A 22,011-nucleotide genomic window follows, 5' to 3' on the forward strand; every position below is an offset into this window, starting at 1 on the left:
ACATGATCGAGAACCGACAGATGATTAGCCGTGCTGTGACAGAGCATTTGGACTATTTTCACTGAGAGGATGGGATGTAGCCATTGACAATGGTGATGTCCTACATACAGCTTGCCACGAAAAGGAGTAAGAAGGATTGAATAAAAACAGAGATTCAGAAGGAGCACAGCATCTTCATACGCCTATCTGAAATTCTCACCAATGATCTACATAAGTGTTTCTATCTTTATTTTCTATTTATTTATTATTATTATTCGAAAACTCCATAACCAATTATTATCCGTCTAACTGAGATCTACAAGATGACCATAGCTTGCTTCATACCAACAATCTCCGTGGGATCGACCCTTACTCACGTAAGGTTTATTACTTGGATGACCCAGTGCACTTGCTGGTTAATTGTGCGAGGTTGTGAAGAAAGTGCTGAGTTATAAACGCGTATACCAAGTTGAATGCCATTATTAGAGATCACAATTTCACCCACCAAGTTTTTGGCGCCGTTGCCGGGGATTGTTCGAGTTTGGACAACTGACAGTTCATCTTGTTGCTCAGATTACGTAATTTTCTTTTTGTTTTATTTTCAAAAAATTTTCAAATAAATTTATCCCTATTTTTGAAAAAAAAATATTTTAAATAAATTATTTTATGGCTTCAGAATTTTTAAGAATGGATTCTAGAGTTTCATGAAGCATGTTGAATCCTAGCTGGCTGTAAAGCCATATCCAAATCCTTTTGGAATGAGACTTCAACTAATCACCTCAATGCATGTAATTCCATCCTAGAGCTGGCTGGCTATTAAGCCATGTCCAACCCTTGGATTGGAGCTTTATGCTAACATTGAAAGATTCCTGGAATTCTTCTTAAAAATTTTGAATTTCTTATTTTCTTTTTCCTATATATTTTTTGAAAATAATAAAAGAAAATACAAAAAATTCATAAAATCATAAAAAAACCAAAAATATTTTGTGATTCTTGTTTAAGTCTTGTGTCATGTTTTAAGTTTGGTGTCAATTGCATATTCATCTTGTTCTTGCATTTTTCAAAAATTCATGCATTCATGGTGTTCTTCATGATCTTCAAGTTGTTCTTGGTAAGTCTTCTTGTTTGATCTTTAAATTTTCTTGTTTTGTGTTGTATGATATTTTTCATGTGCATTTTTGCATTCATAGTGTCTAAACCTGAAAGATTTCTAAGTTTGGTGTCTTGCATGTTTTCTTTGCATCAAAAATTTTTCAAAAATATGTTCTTGATGTTCATCATGATCTTCAAAGTGTTCTTGGTGTTCATCTTGACATTCATAGTGTTCTTGCATGCATCATGTGTTTTGATCCAAAATTTTCATGTTTTGAGTCATAATTGTGTTTTTCTCACTCATCATTAAAAATTTAAAAATAAAAAATATCTTTTCCTTTTTTCTCTCAAAATTTCAAAAATTTGAGTTGACTTAGTCAAAAAAATTTTAAAATTAGTTATTTCTTGTAAGTCAAGTCAAATTTTCAATTTTTAAAAACCTTATCTTTTCAAAACTTTTTCAAAAAAATCAAATCTTTTTCATTTTTCTTACTATTTTTCAAAAATTTTAATTTAATTTTTCAAAATCTTTTTCTTATTTTATTTCAAATTTTCGAAACTTAACTAACAAGTAATGTAATTGATTCAAAAATTTGAAGTTTGTTACTTTATTGTTAAGAAAGGTTTAATCTTTAAATTCTAGAATCATATATTTTAGTTTCTTGTTAGTCAAGTAATTAATTTTAATTTTAAAAATTAAATCTTTTTCAACCATATCTTTTTATCATATATTTTTCAAAATTTTATCTTTTTCAAAAATTTGATTTCAAAATATCTTCTTATCTTCTTATCTTTTCAAATTTGATTTTCAAATCTTTTTCAACTAACTAATTGACTTTTTGTTTATTTCTTATCTTTTTCAAAACCACCTAACTACTTTTTCCTCTCTAATTTTCGAAAATTTCTCCTTCCTTTTCAAAATTCTTTTGATTAATTAATTGTTTTAAATTTTAATTTTAATTTTATTTCACCTTTAATTTTCGAAAATCATTAACTCCTTTTCAAAATTTATTTTCAAAAACTTCTCTCTCATCTTATTCTATTTATTTATTCATTTACTAACACTTCTCTTCATCTCAAATCTCTGCTCCTATCCTCACCCTTGTGTTTGGATTATTCATTCTTCTTCACTCTTATTCCTTTTTTTCTTCTACTAACATAAAGGAATCTCTATACTGTGACATAGAGGATTCCTCTTCCTTTTTTGTTCTCTTCTTTCTCATATGAGCAGGAACAAGGAAAAAGGCATTCTTGTTGAAGCTGATCCTGAACCTGAAAGGACTCTGAAAAGGAAACTAAGAGAAGCTAAATTACAACAATCCAGAGACAACCTTACTGAAAATTTTGAACAAGAAAAGGATATGGCAGCCGAACCTAACAACAATAATGCAAGGAGGATGCTTGATGATTATACTACACCTACTTCTAAGTTTGATGGAAGAAGCATCTCAATTCCTGCCATTGGAGCAAACAATTTTGAGCTGAAACCTCAACTAGTTGCTCTAATGCAACAAAACTGCAAGTTTCATGGACTTCTATCAGAAGATCCCTACCAGTTTTTAACTGAGTTTTTGCAGATCTGTGAGACTGTTAAGACTAATGGAGTAGATCCTGAAGTCTACAGGCTCATGCTTTTCCCTTTTGCTGTAAGAGACAAAGCTAGAACATGGTTAGACTCACAACCTAAGAATAGCCTGGACTCTTGGGATAAGCTGGTCACGGCCTTCTTGGTTAAATTCTTTCCGCCTCAAAAACTGAGCAAGCTTAGAGTGGATGTTCAGATCTTCAAGCAAAAAGATGGTGAATTCCTCTATGAAGCTTGGGAAAGATACAAGCAGATGACCAAAAAGTGTCCTTCTAACATGTTTTCAGAATGGACCATGATAGATATATTCTATTATGGTCTGTCTGAGTTCTCTAAGATGTCACTGGATCATTCTGCAGGTGGATCCATTCACCTAAAGAAAATGCCTGCAGAAGCTCAGGAACTTATTGAAATGGTTACAAATAACCAATTAATGTACACTTCTGAGAGGAATTCTGTGAATAATGGGATGCCTCAGAGGAAGGGAGTTCTTGAAATTGATGCTCTGAATGCCATATTGGCTCAGAACAAAATGTTGACTCAGCAAGTCAACATGATTTCTCAAAGTCTGAATGGATGGCAAAATGCATCCAACAGTACTAAAGAGGCATCTTCTGAAGAAGAAGCTTATGATCCTGAAAATCCTGCAATGGCAGAGGTAAATTACATGGGTGAACCTTATGGAAACACCTATAATTCTTCATGGAAAAATCATCTAAATTTCTCATGAAAGGATCAACAAAAGCCTCAACAAGGCTTTAATAATGGTGGAAGAAACTGGTTTAGCAATGGCAAGCCTTTTCCATCATCTTCTCAGCAACAGACAGAGAATTCTGAGTAGAGCACCTCTAACTTAGCAAATATAGTCTTTGATTTGTCTAAGGCCACTTTAAGCTTCATGAGTGAAACAAGGTCCTCCATTAGAAATTTGGAGGCACAAGTGAGCCAGCTGAGTAAGAAAGTCCATGAAACTCCTCTTAGTACTCTCCCAAGCAATATAAAAGAGAATCCAAAGAGAGGGTGCAAGGCCATTGATATAGTCAATATGATCGAATGCAAGGAGGAAGGGGAGGACGTGAATCCCAATGAGGAAGACCTCATGGGACGTCTCCCAACCAAGAAGGAGTTCCCTATTGAGGACCCAAAGGAATCTGAGGCTCATATAGAGACCGTAGAGATTCCATTAAACCTCCTTCTGCCATTCATGAGCTCTGAAGACTATTCTTCCTCTGAAGGGGATAAAGATGTAACTGGAGAGCAAGTTGCTCAATATCTAAGAGCTATCATGAAGCTGAATGCCAAGTTGTTTGGTAATAAGACTTGGGAAGGTGAACCTCCCTTGCTCATTGATGAACTAGATACATGGGTTCAGTAAACTTTACTTCAAAAGAAACAAGATCCTGGTAAATTCTTAATACCCTGTACCATAGACACTATGACCTTTGAAAAGGCTCTGTGTGACCTAGGGTCAGGCATAAATCTTATGCCACTCTCTGTAATGGAGAAGCTGGGATCATTGAGGTACAGCCTGCCATATTTTCATTGCAAATGGCAGACAAGTCAGTAAGACAAACTTATGGATTGGTAGAGGACGTGTTGGTAAAGGTTGAAGGCCTTTACATCCCTGCTGATTTCATAATCTTAGACACTAGGAAGGAGGAGGATGAATGCATCATCCTTGGAAGACCCTTCCTAGCCACAGCATGAGCTGTGATAGATGTTAACAGAGGAGAATTAGTCCTTCAATTGAATGGGGACTACCTTGTGTTTAAGACCCAAGGGTGTTCTTCTGTAAACATGGAGAGGAAGCATAAAAAACTTCTCTCAGTACAGAGTCAAACAAAGCCCCCACCATCAAACTCTAAGTTTGGTGTTGGGAGGTGATGAACGGATATTTTATACGCTTTTTGGGGGTAATTTCATGTAGATTTTAGCATGTTTTAATCAGTTTTTAGTAGAATATTATTATTTTTTAGGAAAAAATCATATTTCTGGACTTTACTATGAGTTTGTGTGTTTTTCTGTGATTTCAGGTATTTTCTGGCTGAAATTGAGGGAGCTGAGCAAAAATCTGAGTTAGGCTGAAAAAGGACTGCTGATGCTGTTGGATCCTGACCTCCCTGTACTCGGAATAGAATTTTTGAAGCTACAGGAGTCCAATTGATGCGCTCTCAATTGGGTTGGAAAGTAGACATCCAGAGATTTCCAGCAATATATAATAATCCATACTTTGCACGAAGATAGACGACGTAAACTGGCGTTCAACGCCAGTTCCATGTTGCAGTCTGGCGTCCAGCGCCAGAAACAAGTTACAAGTTGGAGTTCAACGCCAGAAATAGGTTACAACCTGGCGTTGAACGCCCAAAACAGCCCAGGCACATGAGAAGCTTAAGTCTCAGCCCCAGCACACACCAAGTGGGCCCCAAAAATGGATTTCTGCACTATCTATCATAGTTTACTCATTTTTTGTAAACCTAGGTTATTAGTTTACTATTTAAACAACTTTTAGAGACTTAATTTGTATCTCATGACATTTTCAGATCTGAATTTTATACACTTGGACGGCATGAGTCTCTAAACTCCATTGTTGGGGGTGAGGAGCTCTGCAGCGTCTCAATGAATTAATGCAATTGTTTCTATTTCTCCATTCAAACGTGTGTGTGTTCCTATCTAAAATGTTCATTCGTGCTTAATTGTGAAGGAGGTGATGATCCGTGACACTCACCACCTTCCTCAATCCATGAACTTGTGCCTGATAAACACCTCCGTTCTACATCAGATTGAATGAGCATCTCTTAGCTTCCTTAATCAGAATCTTCGTGGTATAAGCTAGAACTGATGGCGGCCACTCTTGAGGATCCGGAAAGTTTAAACCTTGTCTGTGGTATTCCGAGTAGGATTCAAGGATTGAATGGCTGTGACACGCTTCAAACTCGCGATTGCTGGGCGTGATGACAAACGCAAAAGGATCAATGGATCCCATTCCAACATGATCGAGAACCAACAGCTGATTAGCCGTGCTGTGACAGAGCATCTGGACCATTTTCACTGAGAGGATGGGAAGTAGCCACTGACAATGGTGACACCCTATATACAGCTTGCCATGGATGGAACTTTACAAATAATTGAGTTGAATATTACATTGCAGAAATTCAGAGGACAAAGCATCTCCAAAACTCCAACATATCCTCTATTAATAAAGTAACAATTACTTATTCCAAACACTTTTACTTCTTACAATTAAATCCAAATAATCTTATTGGCATCCTGACTAAGATTAATAAAATAAACATAGCTTGCTTCAAACCAATAATCTCCGTGGGATCGACCTTTACTCACGTAAGGTATTACTTGGACGACCCAGTGCACTTGCTGGTTAGTTGTATGGATTGCAAATTCGTGCACCAAGTTTTTGGCGGCGTTGCCGGGGATTATTCGAGTTTGAACAACTAAAGGTTTATTTTGTTGCTTAGATTAGGAATAATTTATTTTTTTTGTTATAGAGGCATTAAATTCTGAGTCCTTTATTCCCTTTTCAAAAATTTTTCAAAAATATATTATTTTTCTTTATCAATTTCTAATTTTCGTCAGTTTAGTGTCTTGTTCTAAGTTTGGTGTCAATTGCATGTTTTTCCTTGTCTTTTAATTTTTCGAATTGCATGTTCTTGTTCTTCCTTGATCTTCAAATTGTTCTTGTCAATTTTTCTTGTTTGATCTTTGGTTTGTCTTGTTCTGTGTCTTTTCTTGTTTTTCTTGTGCTTTTTCAAAACATTAGTTTTCAAAAAAATTTATTCTTATCTATAAAAATAATACATCTTTAAAATATGTTACATTTTTAGCTCAGTTGGTTAGAGCGTTGGCTTATGTTCTTGGCAATTGGGTATCTTCTTTTTAAAATCTTTTCTTCAAAAATAATTTTTCTTGATTTAATCTTGTGCCAAACTTTAAGTTTGGTGTTTTCTTGTTGATCTTTCTTTAATTTTCGAAAATTTATCTTGGTTTTCTAAAAATTTTAAGTTTGGTGTTCTTTCTTTTGTTCTTGGTGTTCTTGTGAATCTTCAAGGTGTTCTTGAGTCTTTCTTGTATTTTGATCTTAAAATTTTTAAGTTTGGTGTTCCTTGGAGTTTTCCCTCCAAAATTTTCGAAAATAAGGAGCATTAGATCTAAAAATTTTAAGTCTTGTGTCTTTTGTGTGTTTTTCTCTTTCATCATAAAATTCAAAATTCAAAAAAAAATATATAAATATCTTTTTCAAAAATATCCTAACCACTTTCTCTCTCCTCAAATTTTCGAAAATCTTCATAAAAGTTTTCAAATTTTTAATTTTTAATTTTCTTTCTTTATTTATTTTTATTTTTATTTTTATTTTTTATTTTATTTTATTTTATTATTTCGAAAATCAATTTTCTTTATATAATAAATTAAATAAAATAGACAATATCAACATCTATACCATCTCCCTTGCTCCATCATGGAACTAAGTGGAAATGAACGGTCCAGGAGGACTCTGGGGTCATATGCTAACCCCACTACTGCTTCATATGGGAGTAGTATCTGTATACCCTCCATTGGAGTTAGTAGCTTTGAGTTGAATCCTCAGCTCATTATCATGGTGCAGCAAAGCTGCCAGTATTCTGGTCTTCCATATGAAGAACCTACAGAGTTTCTGGCACAATTTTTACAAATTGCTGACACAGTGCATGATAAGGAAGTAGATTAGGATGTCTACAGATTACTACTGTTTCCATTTGCTATAAAAGATCAAGCTAAGAGGTGGTTAAATAACCAACCTAAGAACAGCATAAAGACATGGAAACAACTGTCAGAAAAATTCCTGAATCTCTATTTTCCTCCAAAACGGATGACACAGCTAAGGCTAAGCATCCAAGGCTTCAAATAAGGAGATAATGAATCCCTTTATGATGCCTGGGAGAGATACAGAGAGATGCTAAGAAAATGCCCCTCTGAGATGTTTTCAGAGTGGGTGCAATTAGACATCTTCTACTATGGGCTTACAGAAAAAGCTTAGATTTCTCTAGATCACTCAGCTGGTGGATCTATACATATGAGAAAAACAATTGAAGAAGCTCAAGAGCTTATTGATATAGTTGCCAGAAATCAGCATCTGTACCTAAGCAGTGAATCTTCCATGAAAGAAGAAGCTAAAACAGTAACTACTGAACTCAGTCCTGTAGATCAGGCTAATGAATTCAATCAGCAATTAGACTTTCTAACTCAGCAGTTAGCCGAATTCAAGGAAATACTACAGGAAACAAGAATGGCTAACAGGAATATGGAAGTACAGTTAAAGCAAATAGAAAAGCAACTGTCAAAACAAATAACAGAAGAATGCCAAGCAGTTCAATTAAGAAGTGGAAAAACATTAAATACCTCACTTCAAAGCAGCAGGAAGCCAAGAAATGAACAAATGGCTACTCAAAATCCCTATGAGGACAATCAGAGCGCAGAGAGGAATAAGGCTGGCGCTGAACGCTCAGCCATGCTCATTCCTGGCGTTCAACGCCAAAAACAAGCATGAATCCAGCGTTGAACGCCCAAGGGGAGCACAGTTCTGGCGTTTAGATGCTAGTAACAGATAAGGAGTTGGCGTCTAACGCCACTCCAGCTTCCACCCCTGGCATTCAAACGCCAGTAGGGGATCAGTCACAGACAAGTGCTGATAACAACCCTTCTAAAAAGGCTTCCCAACCCACTTCTACAGGTAATAAACCTGCAGCAACTAAGGTTGAAGAATACAAGGCCAAAATGCCTTATCCTCAAAAACTCCACCAAGCAGAACAGGATAAGCAATTTGCTCACTTTGCAGACTATCTCAGGACTCTTGAAATAAAGATTTCGTTTGCAGAAGCACTTGAGCAAATACCCTCTTATGCCAAGTTCATGAAAGAGATCTTAAGTCATAAGAAGGATTGGAGGGAAACTGAAAAAGTTTACCTCACTGAAGAATGCAGTGCAGTTATCCTAAAAAGCTTACCTGAGAAGCTTAAGGATCCCGGAAGCTTTATGATACCATGCACATTAGAGGGTACTTGTACCAAGCAGGCTCTATGTGATCTTGGGGCAAGTATCAACTTAATACCTGCATCTATTATCACAAAGCTTGGTTTGACTGAAGAAGTCAAACCAACCCGGATATGTCTTCAACTTGCTGATGGCTCCCTTAAATACCCATCAGGCGTGATTGAAGACATGATTGTCAAGGTTGGGCCATTTGCCTTTCCTACTGACTTTGTGGTGCTGGAAATGGAGGAACACAAGAGTGCAACTCTCATTCTAGGAAGACCTTTCCTAGCAACTGGCCAAACCCTCATTGACGTCCAAAAAGGGGAAGTAACCCTGAGAGTCAATGAGGAGGAGTTCAAGTTGAATGTTGTCAAAGCCATGCAACATCCAGACACCCCAAATGACTGCATGAGTGTTGATATCATTGACTCTCTGGTAAGAGAGGTCAATATGGCTGAGAGTCTCGAATCAGAGCTAGAGGAGATCTTTAAAGATGTTCAGCCTGATTTGGAGGAATCAGAGAGAATAATAGAACCTCTGAAAATCCCTCAGGAAGAGGAGAAACCTCCCAAACCCGAGCTCAAACCATTACCACCATCCCTAAAATATGCATTTCTGGGAGAAGATGATACCTTTCCTGTAATCATAAGCTCTACCTTAGAGCCACAGGAAGAGGAAGCACTAATTCAAGTGCTAAGGACACACAAGACAGCTCTTGGGTGGTCCATCAGTGATCTTAAAGGCATTAGCCCAGCCAGATGCATGCACAAGATCCTATTGGAGGGTGACGCCAAGCTAGTGGTCCAACCACAAAGGCAGCTGAATCCAGCCATGAAGAAAGTGGTGTAGAAGGAGGTCACTAAATTACTAGAGGCTGGCATTATTTATCCTATTTCTGACAGCCCCTGGGTAAGCCCTGTCCAAGTCATCCCTAAGAAGGGAGGCATGACAGTGGTTCATAATGAAAAAAATGAACTGATTCCTACAAGAACAGTTACAGGGTGGCGTATGTGTATTGATTATAGAAGGCTCAATACAGCCACCAGAAAGGATCATTTTCCTTTACCATTCATAGACCAGATGCTAGAAAGACTAGCAGGTCATGAATACTACTGCTTCTTGGATGGATATTCAGGTTATAATCAAATTGCAGTAGATCCCTAGGATCAAGAGAAAACAGCATTCACATGTCCATCTGGAGTATTTGCATATAGAAGGATGCCATTTGGCCTGTGCAATGCACCTGCAACCTTTCAGAGGTGCATGCTCTCAATTTTCTCTGATATGGTGGAAAAATTTTTGGAAGTTTTCATGGATGACTTTTCAGTATTTGGAGACTCATTCAGCTCCTGTCTTGACCATCTAGCACTTGTTCTAAAGAGGTTCCAAGAGACTAACCTGGTTTTAAACTGGGAGAAGTGTCACTTTATGGTAACTGAAGGAATTGTCCTTGGGCACAAAATTTCGAACAAGGGAATAGAGGTGGATCAAGCTAAGGTAGAGGTAATTGAAAAATTACCACCACCTGCCAATGTTAAGGCAATCAGAAGCTTTCTGGGGCATGCAGAATTCTATAGGAGGTTTGATGAGCGGATAATTTATACGCTTTTTGGCATTATTTTTAGTAAGTTTTTAGTATGTTTTAGTTAGTTTTTATTATATTTCTATTAGTTTTTAGTTAAAATTCACTTTTCTGGACTTTACTATGAGTTTGTGTGTTTTTCTGTGATTTCAGGTATTTGCTGGCTGAAATTGAGGGACCTGAGCAAAAATCTGATTCAGAGGCTGAAAAGGACTGCAGATGCTGTTGGATTCTGACCTCCCTGCACTCGAAGTGGATTTTCTGGAGCTACAGAAGCTTAATTGGCGCGCTCTCAATGGCGTTGGAAAGTAGACATCCTGGGCTTTCCAGCAATGTATAATAGTTCATACTTTGTCCAAGATTTGATGGCCCAAACTGGCGTTTCAAATCAGCTTCAGAATTCTTGGCGTTTAACGCCGGAACTGGCATAAGAATTGGAGTTAAACGCCCAAACTGGCATAAAAGCTGGCGTTTAACTCCAGAAAAAGTCTCTACACATAAAAGCTTCAATGCTCAGCCCAAGCACACACCAAGTGGACCCCGGAAGTGGATTTTTACGTCATTTACTCATTTCTGTATACCCTAGGTTACTAGTTCACTATTAATAGGATCTTTTGATACTGTATCTGTGCCTCATGACACTTTACACGTTTCTCATTGTATCTTCTACAGCATGAGTCTCTAAACCCCATGGTTGGGGGTGAGGAGCTCTGCTGTGTCTTGATGGATTAATGCAATTACTACTGTTTTTCATTCAATCATGCTTGCTTCTATTCTAAGATATCATTTGTTCTTCAACTTGATGAATGTGATGATCCGTGACACTCATCATCATTCTTGCTTATGAACGTGTGCCTGACAACCACCTCCGTTCTACTTTAGATTGAGTGAATATCTCTTAGATTCTTTAATCAGAATCTTCATGGTATAAGCTAGAATTGATGGCAGCATTCAAGAGAATCCGGAAGGTCTAAACCTTGTCTGTGGTATTCTGAGTAGGATTCAAGGATTGAATGACTGTGACGAGCTTCAAACTCCTGAGGGCTGGGCGTTAGTGACAGACGCAAAAGAATCATTGGATTCTATTCCAACCCGATTAAGAACCGACAGATGATTAGCCGTGCTGTGACAGAGCGCGTTGAACATTTTCACTGAGAGGATGGGAGGTAGCCATTGACAACGGTGAAACCCTACATACAGCTTGCCATGGAAGGAGTCTTGCGTGCTTGAAGAAGAAGACAGTAGGAAAGCAGAGATTCAGAAGATAGAGCATCTCCAAAACCTCAACCTGTTCTCCATTACTGCAAAACAAGTACTTAGTTCATGTTCTTTTACTTTTTACAATCAACCCTGATAATTATTGATATCCTGACTAAGAGTTACAAGATAACCATAGCTTGCTTCAAGCCGACAATCTCCGTGGGATCGACCCTTACTCACGTAAGGTATTACTTGGACGATCCAGTGCACTTGCTGGTTAGTTGTGCGGGATTGCAAAAGTGTGATTGCAATTTTGTGCACCAAGGTTTATAAAGGATTTTTCAAAAATCGCCAAACCTCTGAGCAACCTGCTAGCTGCTGATATGCCATTTATCTTTGATAAAGAGTGTCTGCAGGCATTTGAGACTCTGAAAGCTAAATTGGTCACAGCACCAATCATCTCTGCACCAAACTGGACATTGCCATTTGAACTAATGTGTGATGCCAGTGACCATGCCATTGGTGCAGTGTTGGGACAGAGGCATGACAAGCTTCTGCACGTCATTTACTATGCCAGTCGTGTTTTAAATAACGCACAGAAGAATTACACAACTACAGAAAAAGAGCTGCTTGCAGTGGTTTACGCCATTGACAAATTCAGATCCTATTTAGTAGGATCAAAAGTGATTGTGTACACTGATCATGCTGCTCTTAAATATCTACTCACAAAGTAGGATTCAAAACCCAGACTTATAAGATGGGTGTTGCTTTTGCAAGAGTTTGATATAGAAATAAGAGACAGAAAAGGGACAGAGAATCAGGTAGCAGACCACCTGTCCCGAATAGAACCAGTAGAAGGGGCGTCCATCCCTCTTACTGAGATCTCTGAAAATTTTCCGGATGAGCAACTCTTTGCCATCCAGGAAGTGCCATGGTTTGCAGACATTGCAAACTACAAGGCAGTGAGATTCATACCCAAGGAATACAGTAGGCAGCAATCAAAAAAGCTGATCACGGATGCAAAGTATTATCTTTGGGATGAGCCGTATCTCTTTAAGAGATGTGCAGACGAAGTAATCCGTAGATGTGTGCCTAAAGAAGAAGCACAGAAGATTCTATGGCATTGCCATGGATTCCAGTATGGAGGACATTTTGGAAGTGAGCGAACAGCCACAAGAGTCCTCCAATGTGGCTTCTACTGGCCTACTCTCTATAAAGATTCCCGAGTATTTGTACTTAATTGTGACAGTTGCCAAAGATCTGGTAATCTGCCTCACAGTTATGCCATGCCTCAATAAGGGATCTTGGAGATTGAGTTGTTTGATGTATGGGTATTGACTTCATGGGACCTTTCCCACCATCATACTCAAACACTTATATTCTGGTGGCAGTGGATTATGCATCCAAATGGGTGGAAGCTATTGTAACACCTACTAATGACACTAAAACAGTGTTAAAATTCCTCCAGAAACACATCTTTAGCAGATTTGGTACCTGATGAATAGATTTTTGACGGTTTAGAATTTCACTAATGAAATCTCGTTGTAAAGTATAGTCTCTAAACCAACAATAATCCTTTCATACAAAAATTTGGTTGTCACAAGTACAAACCCCTAAAATCTATAAACCGAAGTATTTAAACCTCGGGTCGTCTCTCAAAGGACTTGCAAGGTAGTGTTCTTGTTATTGGTTATGGACTTGTTTATTTTGGGGTTTTGGATGAGGAATATGAATAGTAAATGGTAGGAAAACTTTATTCACAAAATGGTCTTGGCAAGGTTTGGTTGTCAAGGGTCTTCATCATTATCACTAGCCACAAGTATGGTAGTTGCAAGGATTAATCCCACTTAGTCATCCTTAAATCAATTAACAAAGGAAAGTCAAGTGAGTTATATCAATCCTAGTCCATAAGTCCTAGCTTTCCACTAATTGGATTAATGAAGGCTAGAGTTAATGGCTATCAACCATCAATCAATTGGACACTAGTGACTCAAGAAATCCTAAGTTACCTTCTCAAGCCAAGAACTTAGAATTCTACTCTAACATCCTCTCAAGCATTTCATCAAACACTTGGAGGGTAATGAAAGAAAGCATGTTTATTTGTAAGAATAAAAGGAATCAACAACTAACAATTACAAAGAATTAACAAAACAACAATCAACAACATCACAATCACATGAATTATCTCAAATTGCATTATTAAAAGAAAACAAAAGAACAAAAATATCTCAATTACAAAACCTAGAAACAAAATAAGAGAAATTACAACAAGAGGATAGGGATAGAAAGAAGAACCAAAGTGTAGCAATCATCAATTAAAGGTAGAAGTAGAAGGAGACTTGAATTAAACCTAGAACTATGAGATCCTAATCTAACCCTAATTCCTAATCCTAATTCTAGAGAAAAGAGAGAGCTTCTCTCTCTAGAAACTACTTCTAAAACTAAAATATGACTAATGATCAAAAGTATGTTGATTTCTCTTCAATCCTTGGCTTAAATAGCATCAGAAATGAGTTGGATTGGGCCCACAAGGCTTCTAAAATCGCTGGCCACGTATTGCATTAAGTGGGTCATGTGCCACCATCGGCGCGTCCGCGTACTATGCGCGTGCGCGCCCCTATGCGCGATGCAACTATGGCAAATCTTATATTGTTTCGAAGCCCCAGATGTTAGCTTTCCAACCCAACTAGAACCGCATCATTTGGACCTCTGTAGCTCAAGTTATGGTCAATTAAGTGCGAAGAGGTCAGGCTTGACAGCTTTTTGGTTCCATCATTTCTTCATGAGTTCTCCAACTTTACATGCTTTTTCTTCATTCCCTTAATCCAATCTTTGCCTCCTAAATCTGAAATCACTTAACAAACATATCAAGGCATCTAATGGAATCAAGGTAAATTACATTTATCTATTTTAAGACCTAAAAAGCATGTTTTCACTCTTAAGCGCAATTAAAGGAGAATATACAAAACCATGCTATTTCATTGAATAAATGTGGGTAAAAGGTGATAAAATCCCCTAAAATCAATACAAGATAAACCCTACAAATGGGGTTTATCAGTACCCCTAGAGTATTAATCAGTGATGGGGGCACTCATTTCTGCAATAAACAGCTTTACACTGCTTTGGTTCGTTATGGAGTTAGCCACAGGGTAGCCACTCCATATCATCCACAGACAAATGGGCAAGCTGAAGTCTCTAACAGAGAACTTAAAAGAATCCTGGAACGGACTGTAATTAACCGTAGAAAGGATTGGGCAAGAAGCTTAGATGATGCTCTGTGGGCATACAGAACAGCATTCAAGACCCCTATAGGGACCTCTCCATACCAGCATGTGTATGGAAAGGCATGTCACTTGCCAGTGGAACTGGAACATAAGACCTACTGGGCAACCAGATTCCTGAACCTTGATGCCAAGTTAGCTGGAGAAAAACGATTGCTTCAGTTAAATGAGCTAGAGGAATTTAGACTCAATGCTTTCGAGAATGCAAAAATTTACAAAGAGAAAGCAAAAAGATGGCATGATAAGAAATTGTCATCCAGAGTCTTTGAGCCGGGGCAGAAAGTTATGCTATTAAATTCTAGGCTCAAATTATTTCCCAGGAAATTAAAATCCCGGTGGAGAGGTCCATATGTAATTACAAGTGTATCACCATATGGATATGTAGAGCTTCAGGATAATGACTCTAACAAAAAGTTCATTGTTAATGGACAGAGAGTTAAACATTATCTTGAAATCAATTTTGAGTAAGAATGCTCAAAACTGAGACTTAATTAAAGCTCAGTAATAGTCCAGCTAACGACATTAAAGAAGCGCTTGCTGGGAGGCAACCCAGCCATTCACAAAATTTAATTTTATTTGTTTTTGTTAATTAATTGATTTTTACAGGTATATGTCAAGGTATCTTCAAGGTAAAAAAAAAGCAATTGATTGAATTCACAGAGTTACAGGGGAATTTGGAAGCTCACTGGCATGAAAAAGCTAGTAAGAAATGTTTTGGGCGTTGAACGCCCAAAAGAAGCATCCACTGGGCGTTCAACGCCAGTAAGGATAGCCATCTGGGCGTTGAACGCCAGAAAGGAGCATCTTCTGGGCGTTGAACGCCAGAAAGAAGCTCCTTCTGGGCATTTAACGCCAGAATTACAGCATCCTGGGCGTTTTTCTAAACGCCCAGTGACAAAGGACTGCTTGGCGTTCAACGCCAGAAAGAAGCAACAGCTGGGCGTTGAACGCCCAGGAGAAGCAGCAATTGGGCGTTAAACACCCAAAACATGCAGCATTTGGGCGTTTAACGCCAGGATGGTGGGGAAGAGGTAAAATTCGTTTTTCTTTACAAATTTTCCAAATTTTTATGCTTCAAATCATGATTTCTTGCATAAACATGTTTCAAAATGTCCTCCTTCAAATCAAAATAGTTTTCTAAGAACCCTAATTTCTAAAATCTCTTTTTCAAAAATAATATAGCTTCATACATAAACATAAACCTTTTTCCAATCCAATCCAACTCTTTTTCCAATTTTTTAAAAAAACTTAATTATCTTTTAAAATCTTTTTCAAATTAAAAATTCAGATTTATTTTTAAATATCATCTTTTTAAATTATATCCTTTTCTTATCATATTTATCTTTTATAAATCATATCTTTTATCTTATATCTTTTTCTTATTTTCGACAACCCACCCCCTCCCTTTATATCCACTTTCGGCGCCCCTCTCATCATCCACCATTCCACACCTGCTCTCCTTCTATCCCTCTTCTCTCTTTTCTTTTGCTTGAGGACAAGCAAACCTCTAAGTTTGGTGTGCTTATCCGTGATCACAAAAACATACTCACTTTGATCATGGCCCCTAAAGGAAAATAACCCAACCCAAGAGGTAATAAAGAGAATATTTCAAAGCCACTTTGGAATCAAGGTAAGTTCTTAACTAAAGAGCATTCAGACCATTACTACAAAATAATGAGTCTAAGATCAGTGATCCCGGAAGTCAAGTTCGATCTGAAAGAAGATGAATATCCAGAGATCCAATAACAAATTCGAAACAGGAACTGGGAAATCCTAGCTAATCCTGAAACGAAAGTGGGAAGGAATATGGTTCAGGAGTTCTATGCAAATCTATGGCAGACAGACAGGCAAAGAATAATTGGAGCTGCCCTCTATGATCATCGGACCTTAGTCAGAGGAAAGATTGTTCACACCCATCCTGACAAAATCAGGGAGATCTTTAAGCTTCCTCAACTGAAGGATGACCCAGACTCCTTCAATAGGAGAATGATGAGGGTAAACAAAGGCCTGGACAAGATTCTAGAGGATATATGCATCCCTGAAGCCAGGTGGACCACCAGCACCACTGGCATCCCAAATCAACTGAAAAGAGAAGATCTCAAACCAGCTGCCAGAGGCTGGCTGGATTTCATTGGGCGTTCTATATTGCCCACCAGCAACCGTTCTGAAGTTACTGTTAAAAGAGCAGTGATGATTTACTGCATCATGTTGGGAAAAGAAGTAGAAGTCCATCAACTGATCTCGTGTGAACTATACAAAATAGCAAACAAGAATTCCAAGGATGCCAGATTGGCCTATCCAAGCTTAATTTCTATGCTCTGCAGAGATGCCAGAGTGAAGATGGGAATAACAGAGTATATCTCAGTTGAGAGGCCAATCACTAAAATATCAATGGAAAGACAACAGCTGCAGGATGATCCAATCAAGAGGAGAGCACAAAAAGTCCTCCCAGAACATCCTCAATTCGAATATTGGGAACATCTTGAGGCATCTATTTCCAAATTGCAAGAAGCTATGAACCAAATAAAGGAAGAACAGAACAATCAAAGTAGCATGCTTTGCAAACTGCTTAAGGAACAAGAAGAGCAAGGGCGTGATTTAAGGGAGCTGAAGCGCCAGAAATTAATCCTTGAAGGACCAAGCACCCCACAGATCAGAGGAATATCCACTTCCCAAAACACAGGTTGTTGAGTTCTAATTTTAGCTTTAACTCTGTGATAGTGTTATTATAGAAATTTACCTTAGAAGTTATACAGTAGTAGTAGTAGTAATTAGCATATCTATTCTGGTTTTATTTCCAATTAAGTTATAAATTATTTTTCTCATCATCATCAGACATGAATAAAATAGTAGATTTTTAGAATAAAGAAGTAATTTATATTTTTCGAGTTCTTAATAATAAAAATTATAATTAATTATATATGGTGGCAATACCTTTTGTTCTCTGAATGAATGTTTGAACAGTGCATAGTTTATCCTGAATTTTACGAATGTTGGCTCCTGAAAGAATGAGGAACATGAAAAATATTATTGATGATCTGAAAAGTCATGAATTTGATTCTTGAAGCAAGAAAAAGCAATGAAAAAAAAACTTGTACAAGAAATCATTGGATCAAGAAAAAGCTTGAGACTGAGTGGTTAAAGTCGTGATCCAAAGTAAAAAGAGTGTGCTTAAGAGCTCTGGACACCTCTAACTGGGGACTTTAGCAAAGCTGAGTCACAATCTGAAAAGGTTCACCCAGTCATGTGTCTGTGGCATTTATGTATCCGGTGGTAATACTGGAAAATAAAGTGCTTAGGGCCACGGCCAAGACTCATAAAGTAACTGTGTTCAAGAATCAACATACTACACTAGGAGAATCAACAATACTATCTGAATTCTGAGTTCCTATGGATGCCAATCATTCTGAATTTCAAAGGATAAAGGGAAATGCCAAAACTGTTCAGAAACAAAAAGCTACTAGCCCCGCTCATCTAAATTAGAATATGAGATTCACTTAAAACTCGGAGATTTTATTACTCCTTAAATTCTTTTTATCCTATTTTGATCATCTAGTTGCTTGGGGACAAGCAACAGTTTAAGTTTGGTGTTGTGATGAGCGGATATTTTATACGCTTTTTGGGGGTGATTTCATGTAGATTTTAGCATGTTTTAATTAGTTTTTAGTAGAATATTATTAGTTTTTAGGCAAAAATCATATTTCTGGACTTTACTATGAGTTTGTGTGTTTTTCTGTGATTTCAGGTATTTTCTGGCTGAAATTGAGGGAGCTGAGCAAAAATCTGAGTTAGGCTGAAAAAGGACTACTGATGTTGTTGGATCCTGACCTCCCTGCACTCGGAATGAAATTTTTGAAGCTACAAGTGTCCAATTGATGCGCTCTCAATTGGGTTGGAAAGTAGACATTCAGGGCTTTCCAGCAATATATAATAGCTCATACTTTGCGCGAAGATAGACGATGTAAACTGGCGTTCAACGCCAGTTCCATGTTGCAGTCTGGCGTCCAGCGCCAGAAACAAGTTACAAGTTGGAGTTCAACGCCAGAAACAGGTTACAACCTGGCGTTAAATGCCCAAAACAGCCCAGGCACGTGAGAAGCTTAAGTCTCAGCCCCAGCACACACCAAGTGGGCCCCAGAAATGGATTTATGCACTATCTATCATAGTTTACTCATTTTCTGTAAACCTAGGTTATTAGTTTACTATTTAAACAACTTTTAGAGACTTAATTTGTATCTCATGACATTTTCAGATCTGAAGTTTATACACTTTGACGGCATGAGTCTCTAAACTCCATTGTTGGGGGTGAGGAGCTCTGCAGCGTCTCAATAAATTAATGCAATTGTTTCTATTTCTCCATTCAAACGTGTGTGTGTTCCTATCTAAGATGTTCATTCGCGCTTAATTGTGAAGGAGGTGATGATCCGTGACACTCATCACCTTCCTCAATCCATGAACGTGTGCCTGACAAACACCTCCGTTCTACATCAGATTGAATGAGCATCTCTTAGCTTCCTTAATCAGAATCTTCGTGGTATAAGCTAGAACTGATGGCGGCCACTCTTGAGGATCCGGAAAGTCTAAACCTTGTCTTGGTATTCCGAGTAGGATTCAAGGATTGAATGGCTGTGACGCGCTTCAAACTCGCGATTGCTGGGCGTGATGACAAATGCAAAAGGATCAATGGATCCTATTCCAACATGATCGAGAACCAACAGCTGATTAGCCGTGCTGTGACAGAGCATCTGGACCGTTTTCATTGAGAGGATGGGAAGTTGCCATTGACAATGGTGACACCCTACATACAGCTTGCCATGGATGGAACTTTACAAACAATTGAGTTGAATATTACATTGCAGAAATTCAGAGGACAAAGCATCTCTAAAACTCCAACATATCCTCCATTAATAAAGTAACAATTACTTATTCCAAACACTTTTACTTCTTACAATTAAATCCAAATAATCTTATTGGCATCCTGACTAAGATTAATAAAATAAACATAGCTTGCTTCAAACCAATAATCTCCGTGGGATCGACCCTTACTCACGTAAGGTATTACTTGGACGACCCAGTGCACTTGCTGGTTAGTTGTACGGATTGCAAATCCGTGCACCAGGAGGCCACAGCCAAACACTAAGTTTGGTGTTGAATTCCCACATCCAAACTCTAAGTTTGGTGTTGGGAGTCTACAATATTAACCTGATCACCTGTGTTGCTCCATGAGAGCCCACGGTCAAGCTATTGACATTAAAGAAGCGCTTATTAGGAGGCAACCAATTTTTATTTATCTAATTTTATTTTTCTTTTTATTGTTCTTTTATGTTTTATTAGGTTCATGATCATGTGGAGTCATGAAAAAAAATACTAAAATTAAAAACAGAATCAAAAACAGTAGAAGAAAAATTACACCCTGGAGGAAGGACTTACTGGCATTTAAACGCCAGTAAGAAGCATCTGGCTGGCGTTCAATGCCAGAACAGAGCATGGATCTGGCATTGAACGCCAGAAACAAGCAACATCCTGGCGTTTAAATGCCAGGAATACACCCTGAGGAGAGCTGGCGCTGAACACTAGAAACATGCTACAGATGGGCGCTGAACACCCAAAACAAGCATCAATCCGGCGTTCAAACGCCAGAATTGCATGCAAGGCATTTCACACGGCTAATTGGTGTAGGGTTGTTAAATCCTTGACACCACAGGATCTGTGGACCCCACAGGATCATCTCAGGATCTGTGGACCCCACAGGATCCCTACCTACCTCAACTCACCTTCTCTCCTCTTCACACAATCCCATAAACACTCTTCCCCAAAAACCCTTCACCAATCACCTCAATCTCTCTTTCCCATCACCTCTTCACCACTCACATCCTTCCACTCTTCCCCATAAACCCCACCTACCTTCAAAATTCAAAATCACTTTCCCACCCAACCCACCCAATATGGCCGAACCTTAACCCCTCTCCCTCCACCATATAAACCCCTCCATTCTTCTACATTTTCACACAACACAACCCTCTCTCCCTCTCCTCCATATTTTCTTCTTCATTATCTATTCTTTCTTCTCTTGCTCGAGGGCGAGCAATATTCTAAGTTTGGTGTGGTAAAAGCATAGCTTTTTGTTTTTCTATAACCACCTATGGCACCTAAGGCCAGAGAAACCTCTAGAAAAGGAAAAGGAAAGATAAAAGCTTCCACCTCCGAGTCATGAGAGATGGAGAGATTCATCTCTAAAGCCCATCAAGACCACTTCGATGATGTTGTGGCCAAGAAGAAGGTGATCCCTGAGGTCCCTTTCAAGCTCAAGAAAAATGAGTATCCGGAGATCCGACATGAGATCCAAAGAAGAGGTTGGGAAGTTCTAACCAACCCCATTCAACAAGTCAGAATCCTAATGGTTCAAGATTTCTATGCCAATGCATGGATCACTAGGAACTATAATCAAAGTATGAACCCGAACCCAAAGAATTATCTTACAATGGTTCGGGAGAAATACTTAGATTTTAGTCCGGAAAATATGAGGTTGGCATTCAACTTGCCCATGATGCAAGGAGATGCACGCCCCTACACTAGAAGGGTCAACTTTAATCAAAGGTTGGACCAAGTCCTTACGGACATATGTGTGGAAGGAGCTCAATGGAAAAGAGACTCCAAAGGCAAACCGGTTCAATTAAGAAGACTGGACCTCAAGCCTGTGGCTAGAGGATGGTTGGAGTTCATCCAACGCTCCATCATCCCCACTAACAACTGATCCGAAGTTACTGTGGATCGGGCCATCATGATCCATAGCATTATGATTGGAGAGGAAGTAGAAGTTCATGAAGTCATATCCCTTGAATTCTACAAAATAGCCGAAAAGTCCTCCACCATGGCAAGGCTAGCTTTTCCTCATCTTATTTGCCATCTATGTTACTCAGCTGGAGTTATCATAGAAGGAGACATCCCCATTGAGGAGGATAAACCCATCACTAAGAAGAGGATGGAGCAAACAAGAGAGCCCACTCATGGATCCCAAGAGACGCATGAGGAAGCTCATCACCAAGAAATCCCGGAAATGCCTCAAGGGATGCACTTTCTTCCTGACAACTATTGGGAATAACTCAATACTTCTCTAGAAGACTTGAGTTACAATATGGATCAATTAAGGGTGGAACATCAAGAACACTCCATCATTCTCCATGAAATTAAAGAAGATCAAAGAGCAATGAGGGAGGAGCAACAAAGGCAAGGAAGAGATATAGAAGAGCTCAAGGGCATCATTGGTT

The 22,011-nt window shown here is 38.4% G+C and overlaps 1 non-coding gene and 1 pseudogene across 1 annotated transcript; one reads left to right on the forward strand and one right to left on the reverse strand.

Moving 5' to 3' along the window:
- The window catches only part of LOC112805726 (protein LATERAL BRANCHING OXIDOREDUCTASE 1-like), a 55,858-nt pseudogene that overhangs the window by 25,083 nt on the left and 8,764 nt on the right, over window positions 1–22,011 (forward strand).
- Window positions 2,832–2,935, reverse strand: LOC112700016 (small nucleolar RNA R71). Its single transcript, XR_003152942.1, has one exon. It is a non-coding gene; the product is annotated as a small nucleolar RNA R71 (small nucleolar RNA).

The sequence above is a fragment of the Arachis hypogaea genome, chromosome 6, assembly GCF_003086295.3.
Source record: "Arachis hypogaea cultivar Tifrunner chromosome 6, arahy.Tifrunner.gnm2.J5K5, whole genome shotgun sequence".
NCBI lineage: Eukaryota > Viridiplantae > Streptophyta > Magnoliopsida > Fabales > Fabaceae > Arachis > Arachis hypogaea.